This window comes from Bos grunniens, chromosome 3 (assembly GCF_055505025.1).
Source record: "Bos grunniens cultivar Pamir isolate PY7600 chromosome 3, Bosgru_T2T1.0, whole genome shotgun sequence".
NCBI classification, from domain to species: Eukaryota; Metazoa; Chordata; class Mammalia; order Artiodactyla; family Bovidae; genus Bos; species Bos grunniens.
Genome location: NC_141167.1, coordinates 30,991,348 through 31,004,634, shown reverse-complemented (window position 1 = coordinate 31,004,634; position 13,287 = coordinate 30,991,348). Strand labels below are relative to the sequence as shown.

The 13,287-nt window shown below is 37.3% G+C and overlaps 1 long non-coding RNA gene across 4 annotated transcripts in view; it reads right to left on the bottom strand.

The window, feature by feature from the left end:
* The window catches only part of LOC147375417 (uncharacterized), a 59,672-nt gene that overhangs the window by 36,725 nt on the left and 9,660 nt on the right, over nt 1–13,287 (bottom strand). For 2 of the 4 annotated variants that reach the window (XR_015161540.1, XR_015161544.1), the window contains 2 exons: nt 10,011–10,063; nt 1,693–1,819 (listed from right to left, as the gene is read on the bottom strand). This is a non-coding gene — a long non-coding RNA (uncharacterized LOC147375417). Of the gene's footprint in view, nt 1–1,692; nt 1,820–10,010; nt 10,064–13,287 lie in introns of those variants that run through there. The other 2 variants (XR_015161539.1, XR_015161543.1) reach the window with 1 other exon arrangement.

Sequence of the window (13,287 nt, the reverse complement as noted above, 5' to 3'; positions counted from 1 at the left end):
GTGGACTTAACAATAGCAGACTAAACACAGTAGACAAGAAGATTAGTGAAGCTCAAGACATACTAATAGGAACTATGCAAACTGAAGCACAGAGACAAAAAGTGAAAATAAACACAACCAAAAAGTATCAAGTGGCCTAACAAACATGTAATTGAGGATCCAAAATAAGAGATTGCAAGGAGAAAAAATACTTGAGGAAATTATTCTCTGAATTTTTCCAAATTAGATGAAAACTATAACCCTAGAAATCCTAGAAAGTCAGGAACCAAAGAGGACAAAACCAGAGAGAAAGAGAGAGAGAGAGAGTGTGTGTGAGCTAATATAAAGAATTGGTTCATCCAGGTGGCTCTGCCTGCAGTGTGGGAGACCCAGCTTTGATCCTGGGTCAGGAAGATCCCCTGCAGAAGGAAGTGCAACCCAGTCCAGTATTCTTGCCTGGAAAATCCCATGGATGGAAGAGTCTGGCAGACTACATACCATAGGGTCCCAAAGAGTCGGACACAACTGAGCGACTTCACTTTCACTTTCACGTCATGTGATTATAGAGGCTGGCAAGCCTAAAATCTGCATGGTGAACCAACAGGCTGGAGACTTAGGACAGCTATTGTTTCAGACTGAGTTGTAGATGAAATCCAAAAGCATTCTCCTGCAGAAGGTGCTTTGCTGAAAGGAGGCAAATTTCTTTTTCTGTTCAGGCCTTCAACTTATTTGATGAGTTCCACTCACACTGTGAAAGGCAAACTGCTTTACTCCATGTCCACTGATTCAAATGCTAACAACACCCAAAAGAACTTTCATAAGTACAACCAGAATAATGTTTGAAAATCTGAATACTCCAGCTCATAGCCCAACTTTACACATAAAATTTAATCATCACAATATAGAATACTAAAAATAATTCAGTCCAAGGGATTTCAGGAAAAGGGAAAAAATAGAAAAAATAACAAATAGGACCAAAAAAACAAGCAGCTAATTATAAATTTAAACCTAAATATGCCAATAACTGAGAAGGGGCATAGCAACCCACTCTAGCATTCTTGCCTGGAGAACCCTGTGGACAGAGGACCTTGGTGGACTAGAGTCTATAGGGTCGCAAAGCAACCCACAAAGCAATGACTGAAGCAACTTAACACACATGTACACATGCCAATAATTGGGGCTTCCCAGGTGGCGTTAATGGTTAAGAACCAGCCTGCCAATACAGGAGCTGTGGGAGACGAAGGTTCGATTCCTGGGTAGGGAAGATCTCCTGATTAAGGGCATGGCAACCCACTCCAGTATTCTTACCTGGAGAATCCCATGGACAGAAAAGCTTGGAAATCTATACAGTTTATAGAGTCCCAAGGAGTCAGACACGACTGAAATGACTTAGCACACACGCATGCATGCCAATAACTGCATTATATGTGAATTTCCAACAAAGTCCAATTAAGATGTGGAAGATATCAGATTGGATAATATAGACCCAACTGCATGTCTAATAAGACACTTACTTTAAATATAAATGTAGAGGTAGATTGAAAGTAAAAAGATATACCATGCAAACACTAAGCCTACAAAAACTGGATTGGCTATGGTAATAACAGACAAAGATTTCAGGACAAGAAATAGAGTTGGGGATAAAAAGGAACATTTTATAATGATAAAAACCTTAATTCATTAAGAGAACATAACTATTAAATGTATATGCACCTTAGAGAGAAGGAAATGGCAACCCACTCCAGTATTCTTGCCTGGAGAATCCCGTGGACAGAGGAACCTGGTGGGCTGCAGTCTGAGGGATCGCAAAGAGCTGGACACGACTGAAGTGACTTAGCACCTTATAGAAAAGTTCAAAATATATAAGCAAAACCAATAGAACTTCAAAACTTCTTTCTCAGTAATTGATAGAGTAGTAGACAGAAAGTAAGTAAAGATATAAAAAACCCACAAAACATTTTTAACCAATTTGACTATTTATAAAACACTTCACCTAACAACAACATAAAACACATTCATTTCAAGTGTACATATTAATTCACCAAGATAGAAAATATGCCAGACTACAGAACTATTCTTAAAAAAGTTTTAAAGGATTAAAGTCGTACAGAGTATTTCCTCTGGCTTGCGGGCACTAAATTAAACATCAATAACATAAGATAGCTTTACAAATTCCCAAATATTTGGATATTAAACAATGTACTTCTAAAATTATCCATGAATAAAAAATAAATAAAATTACCCATGAATCAGAAAAGAAATCAAAACTGAAGAACTAATACAATTATGTAAAGTTTAAAAATAAAATAAAATTAATTAAAAAAAAACTGAAATATGAACATTGGGCAAACCAAAAAGATGAGTTTTCTTTCCTTTAGGTTCTCATAATCTAACAGAGCAAATAAATAAACCATTGAAAAGAAATGGAAATTACTGTAATGGAGTATTCAATAGAGACATATGATATAAGAAGGAGACAGATGGAACAAAGGAAGTAGATATGGGTCTGTCTCATTAAAACACTATCAATGTCCTGAGGTGGGCAGGATTCCCAATTGCTCCCGTTTAATGTATTCCTTCCTCCTGTGTCTCCCTGAGTAAAATTGTAAGATAATTAAAGTGTACATCAAAATGATCTTATATACATATACGTGGTGAAGGGCCTCTGGAGTTCCTTCCATCTAAAGGGCTGAAGAGATAAGATATACTTGTGACTGAGGAGAGAAGAGAGCCAGTAGGTAATGGATGACTAAGAATCTAAATTTGACCTGATGAAACATATTAATCTATGTGTCTATTGTTTGCTCATCCAGTATTTATTGAATGAATTAATTAATGAATAAATCAATGTTGCTAGGCACGTTGCTAGACCAGGTTCCAGGCACTACCCTAGACATGGTGACAAAGAGGTGAACAGTATAGACATAAGCTTTATCTTAAGGGGCTTGCAGGTAAGTGGAGAATGCAGATTATTAATAAACAAATGTTAGTGTGATGAGTTCCCACCTTGTTAAGATGACTCTGGGGAAACCATCCCTCCTTAATGAGATTCAGGGCTTATCCAACAAAAGATAACTCTGAAAGAAGGGGATTTTTGGTCCTCTATTTACTAAAGTAGAATTACAGCTATCAAACAATTTGATTTTAATACAAAAATTTGAATTTTGGAACCAATCTTAAATTTCACATGTAGTTAGTTTTTATATATTTTTTTAGATTTGTGCATTTTTCACAAACATTTATTTTAAATGTTTAACAGAAGACTATTTTTAGATTTATTGAGGTATAATCGACAGATAAAAGTGTAAGATAAAGTATACATCAAAGTGATTTTATATATATATATATATACATGGTGAAGGGTCCTCCCTTCTATCAACTTAATTAACATATGTATCACCTCACATGTTTATTTTTTATAAGAATTTTTAATTCTAATCTTCTGGCAAATGTCACCTACACAGTACAGTATTGTCAATTACAGTCACCACGTTGGGCTTCCCTTGTAGCTCAGCTGGTAAAGAATCTGCCTGCAATGCAGGAGACCTGGGTTTTATCCCTGGGTTGGGAAGATCCCCTGGAGAAGGGAAAGGCTCCAGTACTCTTTACTCAAGTATACTGGCCTGGAGAATTCCATGGACTGTATAGTCCATGGGGTTGTAAAGAGTCAGACATGACTGAGCAACTTTCACACTTGTTATACATTAGATCCTCAGAACTTATTCATATTATGGCTGAGTTTCTAGTCTTTTACCAAGCTCTCCCTATTTCTACCATCCCCTAGTCCCTGGCAAATACTTTTCTATTCTAAGTTTCTATGAATTTGACTTTTTTCTTTAGATCCTCATATAAATACAGCATGCAGTATTTGTCTTTCTCTGGCTTATTTCACTTGGTAAAATGCCTTCAGGGCTCAGAGTCCAACATGTCACAAACAGCAGGATTTTCTTCTTTCTCGTGGCTAAGTAATATTCTATTGGTATGCAAGAGATACACGCACACATACAATCATATCTTCTTTATCCACTCATCTATTGATGGACACTTTGGTTATTTCCCTCTCTTTGCTACTGTAAATAATGTTTCAGTGAGCCTGGGAGTTCAGATATCTTTTCAAGATCCTGTTTTTATTTCCTTTGGATGTATATCCAGGAATGGGATTGCTAAGTCATATGGCAGTTCTGTTTTTAAATTTTTGAGGACGTTTGACACTGTTTTCCATAATGGCTGTACCAATTTACATTTCCAGCAACAGTGTACAAGAGTACCCTCTTCTCTAGACCCTTGCCTACACTTACCTCTTGTCTTCTTGAAGACAGCCTTTCTAACAGGTGTGACATGATATATCATTATGGTTTGATTTGCATTTTCCTGTTGATTAGTGACGAACACTTTTTCATGCACCTGTGGCCATTTGTACATCTTCCTTGAAAATGTCATTTAGTTTCTCTGCTCATTTTTAAATATTTTTTTTTTTTTTTTGCTGTTGAGTTTTATGTGTTCTTTACATAGTTTGGATATTAACCTTTTATCAGATATATGATCTACAACTGTTTTCTCTCATTCTATAGGCTGCCTTTTTATTTTCTTCATGACTTCCTTTGCTGTGCAGAAGCTGCTTACTTTGTTGCAGCCTCATTTAAAATTTTTTTTCTCTCTTGTCTTTGCTCTTAGTGTCAAACCCAAGAAATCATTGCCAAGACTATTGTCTAGGAGCTTATTCCTTATATTTTTCTTCCAGGATTTTTACAATTTCAGGTTTTAAATTTGTCTTTAATCCATTTTGAGTTGATTTTTGTGTATGTTGTGTAATATGGGTAGTTTCATTCTTTTGTAAGTGACTGGGCAATTTTCCTAAAACCATTTATTGAAGAGAGTCCCTTGCCCCAAGGGAAGCCCAAGAATACAGGAATGGGTAACGCATCCCTTCTCCAGGGGATCTTTGAACCAGGGTCTCCTGCATTGCAGGTGGATTCTTTACCAACTGAGCTATGAGGGAAGCCCACCATATATTCTTGGCTCATTATAAATTAATTGACTGTATATGAGTGAGATTATTTCTGGGCTCTCTGTTCTGTTCTATTGATCTCTGTGTCTGCTTTTATGCCAACGTCATACTGCTTTCATCACGATGATTTTGTAATACAGATTGAAATCAGCAAATATGATACCTCCAGGTTTGTTCTTTTGCCTCAAGATTGTTTTGGCTATTTGGGGTCTTTTATGGTTCCATACAAATTTTAAGATTATTTGTTCTATTTGTGTGAAAAGTACAGTTGTGGTTTTGATATAGATTGCACTGAATGTGTAGATTGCTTTGTGAGTATGGATATTTTAACAACATTAATTCTTGAAATCCATAAGCATAGAGTATTTTTCCATTTACTTGTTGCTTCTTCTATTTCTTTCATTGATGTCTTCAGCATACATATCTTTAGCTTCCTGGTATGGGGAGGGAGGAGGGAGGAGGGTTCAGGATGGGGAACACATGTATACCTGTGGTGGATTCATTTTGATATATGGCAAAACCAATACAATATTGTAAAGTTAAAAAATAAAATAATTAAAAAAATAAAGCTATTTAAAGGTATTTTATTCTTTTCTATGCAATTGTAAATGGGATCACTTTTATTCCTGATAGTTTATTGTTAGTGTACAAAAATACTACTGATTTTTGCATATGGATTTTTTTTATCTTGAAACTTTACTGAATTTAGTAGTTGTAACAGCTTTTTGGTTGTCTTTATTTTTTATTTATATCATGTCATCCACAAATGGAGACAATTTTACCTCTTTCTGATTTGGATGACTTTTATTTCTTTTTCTTGCCTATTGCTCTGCCCAGGACTTCTAGTCCTATGTTGAATAAAAGTGGTAAGAGTGAGCATCCTTGTCTTGCTACTGATCTTACAGGAAATGTTTTCGACTTTTTATTATTGTGTTGTTAGCTGTGGACTTGTCATAAATGGGCTTTATTATGTTGAAACATATTCTCTTCCTACCTAGTCTGCTGAGTGTTTGGCCATGAATGGTTGTTGTATCTTGTCAAATGTTTTCTCTGCATCGAGATGATAATATGATCCTTCATTTTGTTATGTGCTGTATCATATTGATTGATATGCAGGAATTAAACCATCCTTACATCCCACTTGATCATGGTGTAAGATCCTTTTAATGTATTGTTGAATTCAGATTGTTAACATTTTGTTGAGAACTTTTGCATCTATGTTCACCAGGGATATTGGCCTGTAATTTTCTCTGTGCATTTTTTTTTTATTGTTGGAAAGGTTCAAACCTTTTCCTGAATATCAACCATCTCCAATTTAAAGCAGTATTCCACTTGGCTCGTGTTTTTTAACTAATTATGCAAAAGTGGGAACCATTTGCAATTGGCTCCAGAAAAGGACAGACTTGATGCCTATCTCTTTGGGACAACTGGAAGCAAAACGACCCATTTTAAGTCTATAATTCTGCTTTTCTATTCAGAGACCCCACAGGACAAAGGGTCTCTCTTGTCTGACAAGGTAAGAAAGCCTCTGTGCTGTTGAATACCTATAGATTTGTCACAGAGGTTGGTTTGTTGGAGTAATGTAGATAATGCTATACTCCATCCTGAAATGGAGCAATAGAGGTCAGGTGGTGGTTGTTAACAACTCAAAGTCTCAAGTTTGCAGTTATCATATTACTTGTAAAAGAGATAGCAGATAGGAATGGTTGAGTTATAGAGAGTTATTGAGATTATTAATAAAACACCACATCCAATGGGCAAATAGATGGGTGGTCAATGAGCATACCACTTAAGCTTAATATATACAAGCTTAATATATACAATATAAGCTTAATATATATAATACACACAATGCAAAGAAAGCGAGAATGGAAGAGCAAGAGGCTAAAAGAGACTGCCCTAATAAAATATTCTAATCTCTTGCCTAGTTCCCATATCAGAGGCAGTTTTTCAGCTTATAACTTGTTAACTTGAAGACGTGGCTCAGTCACTGTGAGGAAAGACCCTGCCATATCAAAGCAAGTGTATACTGTGTTAATTAACACAGGCTTTCCCCAAAGGGAAACAAACTTCAGCCATTTATTTCATTGATTAGGAAAAGGGAAACTCTAAAAGACAGAGAATTATCACAGATCACTTATTACAGTGGGGAAATGCAAGAGCCCTGCAAATGGAATCCTGGCCAAAGGTTGACTAACAATCAGTCCACTGGTTCACAGGCCCACCTGGTGGTCATTTCCCCAGCCTCTGAATGTATAAGTAGGTTGACATACTTGGCAGTTAGGGTAACCCCTATCCTGGGTCCAGGAGATAAGAGCTATCACAATAGGGAAAGTAAGGAGAAGACTCGGGCAATGCGCATCTCACCCTATGATAGCAAACCACAAACAGTATCACCTTACTTTGGGATGGAGGAGATTAGTGTCATATTAAGGATCTTAAGGATGTAGGAGTAGAGGACTCTATCATATGAATTCACTAATATGGTCTCTGCTGAAAACAAATAGATTCTGGAAAGTGACTGTAGACTACTGTAAGCTCAGTCAAGAAGTGGCCCCAATGCTATTGCTGTGGGACTCAGTAAACTTGACTTGGTGAATGTGCTCTTTACTATTCCAATAAGAAAAGATTTTTAAAAATTAGAATTCGTATGGAAAAGATGAAATATTTGTGTATAATTTTGCCAAGTCCATGTTAATTTGTCCATTTTCCATTATAATGTAGTCTAAAGATATTTGAACCTCAAGGATATACCATGCAACATCATATTGATGACATCATGCAGATTGAGTGGAATGAGCAACAAGTATTCAGTACAATGGAGACCTTGGGAAGACAAAAGTACTCCAAAAGATGGGAAATAAAACTTAACAAAGATTCAGAATTTTGCCACATTAGTGGAGTACTTTAGGGATCCAGTTCACACTTGTTATACATTAGATCCAATGTTATACATTAGAGATCCATTGGTCAGGGCATGCTAGGCCATGCACTCCAATTAAAAGACAAATTCCTGAATCTTGTACCTGCTACCATAAAGAAAGAAGCAAAAACACTTGGCAGAAATTTTCAGGTTCCAAAGGCATCACACTGCACACCTTGAAATAATGTTCTGGTCATACACCAAATGACAGAAAAGACTCCAGCTTAACCATGATGAATACTAAGTACTCATGTGTCTAGGACTGCCATTAGTCATCGGATGTGAGCAGCCCTGGGAAAAGTTTGACCTTGAAGAAGGCAAAACTCTGCAGCTGAGTTGACCCCCAAAGGAGCCGACAGCTGAATTCTGTCTGCTGGTGGTACCCTAGCAGCTGGGGCAACAAATCCTTTCTTGAAGGGAGATCTGGGCAGCACATCTCCATGTCACCAAACAGTGTATAGAATGATGGTTAAGAGCTGGGCGAGACAGATAAACTTAATGTTGAAATCTGGCTCAATACATTAGCTCAGGAAATTTACTTGAACTCTCTAAGGCTCAGTTTTATCATCTATAAGGTGAGGATAATAACAGTATTTTGATTGTGAGACATATTGTTACACATAAATGAGGTAGTATATGCTAAGAACTTAACAGAGTGCTCAAAATTGCCACCTATCATTCTTATCATTAATTATTTGTAAACTGAGATTAAGCAGTTAAAATCAGGCATGTGTCAGGTATAATCAAGATTAATTATACCGCAATTATTTCTCCTTTTTCTTCTAATTTCTTTCTGAACAGTGTTTTAAAGTCTCCATATGGTTTTCTCTGATGAATGTTTGGCATTGAGGAGAAAGGTAATATCGGCAGAGGATTAAGAAGGGAAAATTCTTTGTTGTGTTTGCTTACTGCATCAGTAGCCCTAGCAACTCAGCTACAGGTTGGCTCCGTAGACACTGCTGTTCAGCTTAGATTTATGCTGCACAGGTTGCAGACATGCATTAGAATGAATTCCCCAGGCTTCTTGCTATCCTAACACTCTTCTGAGACACCTAAATATTCTGATCAAAGATTTCCACTTGCTGGAGAAGTGAAGCATAGTTTGACCAAATCTAATTTTGTGTGGATATGGGTATGTTTTCATTTCCCCTTCCATAAAGAAGAAAAAAAAAAGAAAGAAAGAAAAAAAGGGGGGAGAAGCATATGTTATTTCTTTGCTGCCATTTGAAACAGCCAAGTTGAGAGCCAATTTATTCAGCCTAATTCATTCCAGATTTCTCAAGGAATAAACAGTGTTCTTGAGAATTCTCAGATGTATGGCCAGTAGAGATCCAGTTGCCCAGGAGAGCTAATGTCTAAATGCAGGTACCCCTTAATCAGGGTGCAAGGCCTTGGCAGGGGGGTGGTGAACTCAGAACACTCTCTGGGATGCCCCCAAGACCCCAGAGCTGTGTGATGTGACAACTGCCTTGCATAGCTAAGCATAGACTTAGGACAGCCCATTAGGATCCCTGGAAGCAATATTAGTTTCATTGTTCAAAACTCAAATCAAATCTGCAGAGAGAGAAGAGATTTCTCAGAGAGGGAAAAACAAAGAAACTTTGCTTATACCCTTTTCATGAGTCCTAAATGAAGACCCCCAAAGACCCCACCTTTTCTATAAAGGCTTCCTAGGTGATTCTGGCCTATAAAGTTAGAAGACTCCTACTGGAGCTGTTTCAAATCACATTTCTCAGATGAGGAAATAGAGATTTGCTCTTCTCCAAACACCCCTCTTACTGAGAACATCTAATTCTTACTGAAGAAAATTATATCCTTTGGAGGCAGGTGTTGTAGGATCAAATGTGGTTTCATTTTTACTTTATAAATTTAGGCAAGTTAGCTCCCTGATCCGGCTTCCTCATCTAAAAAATGAAGACAATTTCAAGGTTTCAGATAACACATATGTGTGAAACAGTACAAATATTATTGTAATTTTTGTTGCTTCAGCATTGTGAGTTTGGGTTCCTCCAGTCAGTACATCATAAGCTCCTTGGAGTACCAAGCACCACAGTGAGAGGGACAGTCTATGTGCTGTTTGTGCTCAGATCTATTCCTTACCTTTTGATTTGTATCACCGGGGATGACTCCTGAATTTCCCACTGGGTTGGGCCCTGGAAGGCACATGTTGGAGATAAGAGGCTGAAGACAACCGAATCCAGATTATCCACCTTCCTGTCTCTGACTTCCACAGGTCTCTGGCCCTGGCTGTGTTTCCTCTCCGGCCACTAGATGATTCTGTCTGGGTCCATCTCTGCCCTGTGCTAGGCTTCTTAGTCCTTTCACCCATGGAACCAGTTTCCCCTGAGCTCAATTTGGAGTGCTTCCAGGTTGAACCCTGACTCATATATTGAGTATGGAGCAGATACTAAATAAATAATTGCTGTATATTTTTTAAAAAGACTTTAAAGAGTCCTGGTTAATATAGTATATTGGAACTCAATAGATCCTGTGCTATGCTCAGTCACACACAGTTGTTTTTGACTCTTTGAAACCCTATGGATTGTAGCCCACCAGGCTCCTCTGTCCATGGGATCTCCAGGTAAGAATACTGGAGTGAGTTGCCATGCCCTCCTCCAGGAGATCTTCTTGACTCAGGGATTGAACCTGCATCTCTTGCATCTCCTGCATTGGCAGGAAAGTTCTTTACTACCACTGCCACCTGTGAAGCCCCCAGTAGATCCTAAATACGTGCAGAGTCCCAACATAACCATTTTATAGATAAAGAAACTGCAGCCCAGAAAAGGAAAATAAGTTCACCAAGAAACACAACTTAGAAAGTATGCAACATTTATGCTCACATGAAAGACATTTCTACTAAACCTACAGTCCACATTTCTTCCTAGCACATGGCTTGATATAGAGAGGATGCTATAAATGTTTATCAAATGGAACTCATTCACCAGTCAAATGTAAACTTCTTGGCATAGGAGAGAGAGAGAGACTATAAAGATGCTAATACATATCATTGAATCTGACTTATAGTTAAAATATTAGTGTTAAAATTTGACATACAAATTTTCTGCCAATACTCTGGGAGACAAATGTTACATAGTTTGCAAAATAATTTCTCACATAAGCCATGGAACAACTTTGTGGGATAGGAGGCAAAAATCAGTATTTATTAGGATTGTTTTATAGTTGAGGAGGCTAAAATTATGGGATTTAAAGTGACTTGTTCAAAGTAAGATCCCAGTCTGAATTCAAATAGATCTTCTGATTACAAAATGAATATTGTTCCAATTACACTCCCCCATGCTCCCCATCTAACATCTGAAGTAGATACACCATCTGGAAGCTATAATATATTTAGCCATTATGGCAGCATTAACAAGTTAGAAATATCCTTCTCAAAATGGGTTACTTACAGCTCTAGGGGGCTCACAGGGCTGTCTTGGGGCTACTTGAAGCCAAAGAATAAACCTGCTGGACCTTCCTTTGCATGAAATTTATTTGATGGCTTGAGAAAACATGTAAGTACTTAACTAAAAGATTGTTTCACATTAAACTAACATGATTATGAGGAAGAATACAAAATTCTTGTGATTTTATTATAAAATACAATCCCTGAAAGCATTTTTGAGTTTGTCATTGCAGTTTTAGGTCATATCTATATTTCTGGGGAAGTGTCTTCATTCTCCAACCCAGAAGTACTTTAGTAAGAGTTTAATAGTATATTTTTAAAGAATATCATTTTTTAAAAAAATAAAATTAATATATGCACATAATTAACAAATCAAATTGTATATAGGGATAGTAATGAAAACCAAGAGTTTTCTTCTCCTACTTTCCCTCCCATCCTCATGTCCAGTCTTACTGCCAGAAACAGCAATCTATTTTGTGTTTTTCTGTTTTTTAATAGTTTATCTTTTTAAAAAAATTGGAGTATAATTGCTTTACAATGTTGTGTTAATTTCTGCTGTACAATGAAATGTATCAGCTATATTTATACATATATCCCCTCCCTCTTGGACCTCCCTCCCATCCTCCCGTCCCACTCATCTAGGTCATCAGAGCTGAGCTGAGCTGAGCTCCTTGTGCCTTACAGCAACTTCCCAATAGCTATCTATTTTACACATAGTAATGTGTATATTTCAGTCCTAATTACCCAATTCACCCCACCCTTCCTTTCTCCTCCTGTGTCCACATATTCATTCTCTAATCTGTCTGGAAATAGGTTCATCTATACTGATTTTCTAGATTCCACGTATATGTGTTAATATATGATATTTATTTTTGTTTCTGACTTACTTCACTCAGTATAACAGACTCCAATCCAACAAGTCCATTCTAAATGAGATCAGTCCTGGGTGTTCTTTGGAAGGAATGATGCTAAAGCTGAAACTCCAGTACATTGGCCACCTCATGTGAAGAGTTGAGTCATTGGAAAAGACTCTGATGCTGGGAGGGATTGGGGGCAGGAGGAGAAGGGGATGACAGAGGATGAGATGGCTGGATGGCATCACTGACTCGATGGACGTGAGTTTGAGTGAACTCCAGGAGTTGGTGATGGACAGGGAGGCCTGGAGTGCTGCGATTCATGGGGTCGCAAAGAGTTGGACACAACTGAGCGACTGAACTGACTGACTGACTGAGGTCCATCTACATCTCTACAAATGACACAATTTTGTTCCTTTTATGGCTGACTAATATTCCATTATATATATATGTATTACATCCTCTTTACCCATTCATCTGTCATTGGACATTTGGGTTGTTTCCACGTCCTGGTTATTGTATATAGTACTGCAGTGAACATTGGGGAAACTGTGTCTTTTGGAATTATTGTTTTCTCAGGGTATATGCCCAATAGTGGGATTGCTGGGTCATATGGGACTTCTGTTTTTAGTTTTTTAAGGAACCTCCACAGTATTCTCCACAGTGGCTGTGTCAGTTTACATTCCCACCAACAGTGCAAGTAGATTCCCTTTTCTCCACAAACTTTCTAATTTATTGTTTGTAGCTTTTTTATGATGGCCACTCTGACCAGTGTGCAGTGATATCTAATAGTTCATGGAACTCAAATCAAAAAAACAATAAAAAAATAGGCAGAAGACCTAAATAAAGATCTCTCCAAAGAAAACATACTACTGACCAAACGTACATGAAAATGTGCTAAATGCAAATCAATCTTTAAATAATGTTTGTTTTACTATTTCTTGGTAAATCAACTTTGAATATTGTTCATTAGCTTCTGCTTATGACAGACTGGTTCCAAATCAGGAAAGGAGTACATCAAGGCTGTATATTGTCACTCTCCTTATTTAACTTATTTGCAGAGTACATCAAAAGAAACACTGGGCTGGGTGAAGCACAAGCTGGAATCAAGATTGCCAGG